Below are 3,998 nucleotides of genomic sequence, written 5' to 3' on the forward strand. Positions count from 1 at the left end.
GCTGTTTTGCTTGGTTTCACCCAGTCTCCAGTCACACCTCTGGTGGGGGGCACATAGGGGGGTCAGTAACAGGTTAACGGGGATTAGCAGCCTCATTGTTAGGGGGCAAGTCTCTGTCTAACCCTAGAACAATAGGGGCAAAAAGCCTCATTACCATTTTATAAACACGTAAATCACTGATTAAACACAAAGTTGAATTGATATCTTGTATATAAAGCCTTTTTGCCTCACATTTGCATTGTTATGGGAGTTTTAGCTTAATGAATGAGGCAATAATAACATTCTGAGTGAATATATTGTATACATTTTTATTTAAAGGAAAAGTAAAACGTCCCAGGCAAAATTTTAGTTTCAGCAGCAGCGCCCCCTCTGTTTAACAGACAAATTCACAAAAGTGAAAATTCACAAAAACTGTTTGTTTGGTGAATACGGCGGAAAATCCGACAAATCTGTCTCTAATTTTATTCTGTCTCAGTATCACCCCTTTTGTGAATTCCCCCAATAGAGTCTGTGAGTGAGGGCTCAGTAATGCAGTGGCACAGTTGGCTGTTGACTGGTTGCTAGGGTCCAAATTATCCTAGCAACCAGGCATTGATTGAAACGGGAGGCTGTATTGTGAATAGGGGAGGGCTTTAATATAAAGATATAAAGCAATAGTAGCAATAACAATACAACTGTAGCCTTATAGTGCAGTCAGTGACCCCTATTTAAAAGCTGGAGAGAGAGGAAGAAAGGAAATAATTCAAAAACTATAACAAAGAAAAAAACGAAGGCCAATTGCAAAGTTGCTAGGAATTAGCCATTCTATAACATAGTAAAAGTTAACTTAAAGGTGAACTACCCCGTTAGGAGATTCCCACACCTTGTGTCTCAACCCCAGGGGTAGATTTACAGGGGTAGATTTAGGGGCATGTCCAACCCTCATGGTATTGGCGCTGATAGTGTCTAAATTATCCGGCAGAAACACTTTGGAAAGAGGGAGGTTGGGGCACAGGCTGAACAGCTACAAACAGAAAGAAAACAGTGATTTATGGGTAAAAATGATGGACAAAGGAGCATTTTTTTATATTTCCTCACAATAAGTAGAGGGGTAACACCTCCATGAATAACCTGCCCCAGGGATGGGTAACATGTAGTGGATTTTGCCCAATTGTATTTGCCCTCCTCCGGCTCAGTCTCTGGCGGTTGCTCTTGGGGATTTCAATGCCCCAGTGGGGCAAAGCGTCGGGCAGTAGCGCTGGGACTGTACTACTCACACTTGGGTCCCAGCAACAGCCTGAAACAGAACAGCGTGAGTAGCCCCCCAGCTCTGCCCCCGGCCCTTGTACCTGGGGCTGTAACTGAGGCAATAGCCATTCCCAGGTAACTTGTCGTTTGTATATAACGTCTGTATTACATTTTACCTAAAAACTCCATTTATGTGTCTGTTTCAAATTGCTGTACTTCCTGGTTACCTCAGAGGGCACTTCCCCTCTCCCTCATTCATTCTCTGTAAGTACTTCCTGGTTACCTCACAGGGCACTTCCCCTCTCCCTCATTCATTCTCTGTAAGTACTTCCTGGTTACCTCACAGGGCACTTCCCCTCTCGCTCATTCATTCACTGTAAGTACTTCCTGGTTACCTCAGAGGGCACTTCCCCTCTCGCTCATTCATTCACTGTAAGTACTTCCTGGTTACCTCAGAGGGCACTTCCCCTCTCGCTCATTCATTCACTGTAAGTACTTCCTGGTTACCTCACAGGGCACTTCCCCTCTCCCTCATTCATTCTCTGTAAGTACTTCCTGGTTACCTCACAGGGCACTTCCCCTCTCGCTCATTCATTCTCTGTAAGTACTTCCTGGTTACCTCACAGGGCACTTCCCCTCTCGCTCATTCATTCTCTGTAAGTACTTCCTGGTTACCTCACAGGGCACTTCCCCTCTCCCTCATTCATTCTCTGTAAGTACTTCCTGGTTACCTCACAGGGCACTTCCCCTCTCGCTCATTCATTCACTGTAAGTACTTCCTGGTTACCTCAGAGGGCACTTCCCCTCTCGCTCATTCATTCACTGTAAGTACTTCCTGGTTACCTCAGAGGGCACTTCCCCTCTCGCTCATTCATTCTCTGTAATTACTTCCTGGTTACCTCACAGGGCACTTACCCTCTCGCTCATTCATTCTCTGTAATTACTTCCTGGTTACCTCACAGGGCACTTCCCCTCTCGCTCATTCATTCACTGTAAGTACTTCCTGGTTACCTCACAGGGCACTTCCCCCCTCGCTCATTCATTCACTGTAAGTACTTCCTGGTTACCTCACAGGGCACTTCCCCTCTCGCTCATTCATTCACTGTAAGTACTTCCTGGTTACCTCACAGGGCACTTCCCCTCTCCCTCATTCATTCTCTGTAAGTACTTCCTGGTTACCTCACAGGGCACTTCCCCTCTCGCTCATTCATTCTCTGTAAGTACTTCCTGGTTACCTCACAGGGCACTTCCCCTCTCGCTCATTCATTCTCTGTAAGTACTTCCTGGTTATCTCACAGGGCACTTCCCCTCTCTCTCATTCATTCTCTGTAAGTACTTCCTGGTTACCTCACAGGGCACTTCCCCTCTCGCTCATTCATTCACTGTAAGTACTTCCTGGTTACCTCAGAGGGCACTTCCCCTCTCGCTCATTCATTCACTGTAAGTACTTCCTGGTTACCTCAGAGGGCACTTCCCCTCTCGCTCATTCATTCTCTGTAATTACTTCCTGGTTACCTCACAGGGCACTTACCCTCTCGCTCATTCATTCTCTGTAATTACTTCCTGGTTACCTCACAGGGCACTTCCCCTCTCGCTCATTCATTCACTGTAAGTACTTCCTGGTTACCTCACAGGGCACTTCCCCCCTCGCTCATTCATTCACTGTAAGTACTTCCTGGTTACCTCACAGGGCACTTCCCCCCTCGCTCATTCATTCACTGTAAGTACTTCCTGGTTACCTCACAGGGCACTTCCACTGTAAATGATAAGGATATTAGCAGTCACTGAGGGGTCATTTACAAGGGACAGACAGTGTGCAAAGTGCCCTGAGGTGCAACTCTGTGCTCAGCTAGAATGGAGAGTGCTCACTCTGTGGTTAGCTCTGTGTACTGAGATGGCCAGAGTTGGGCAGTACATGAGTTCTTATTGAGCCCAATACTTACTGCCTGCTGCACCTTACACTGCATTATTAAAGGGGATACAAACCCTGCTGCCCAGCGCGGCTCAACCCAACGTTACTCAGTTGTTACTGGGCTACAAATCCCACAATAATGTAACATATAATAGAGCTTGGGGCATGCTGGGAGCTGTAGTCCAGCAACATCAGGGTTGTATTCTTAAAGCAATATTGCCCAATAAAACTTTCCCCCAAATCCCCACAGCCAGCGACTGCTTTAACATGCGAAAAATCCTCCAATGAGAATCCCAGCTGATGTGAGTAAATCCGGCTCCCTGTTCTCTGTTCCTGCAATTGGAGTTGGGAGCAATAAGCACAGTTTCCCAGCACTGAACAAGTCTGTCCCTTTATCCCCATGTCTGATTCCTGTGCCATATAATGACGGGAGAAAATGCCATCATTATCTCTATATGTAAGGTACCAGCAAGGGGCCTGACACAGTGCTGGGAATCAGCATTCTCACTGGGCAGTTCTTTTGCATTTATAATCAACTTATTTATCAGTACAATTCTCATTGGGGAATTTCCTTGCATCTATAATGATGGTTTTTGGCAACTTCTATAGCAAAACTAGGGGGCGCCGTGGGGCAGCATCATGGCTGGGTGCTGCTGCACCAAAATGATAGATAAAAGGAGTCATTTCAGGTGCCAGAATCTCTATAATGAAACAAGCAGGGTTTCCGTTGGGGGTAATTAAGGGGAAGAGGAAGGAGCGGCTGCCACCGGGGCAGGTTAGATGTGGGGACAGGTTGGCCATTGGGTGGCGCTGGCAGTCAGAGGGCAGAACTGGGCCATTTGGCTTTGTTAATCATCGT

Source organism: Xenopus tropicalis, chromosome 2 (genome assembly GCF_000004195.4).
Source record: "Xenopus tropicalis strain Nigerian chromosome 2, UCB_Xtro_10.0, whole genome shotgun sequence".
Taxonomy (NCBI): Eukaryota; Metazoa; Chordata; class Amphibia; order Anura; family Pipidae; genus Xenopus; species Xenopus tropicalis.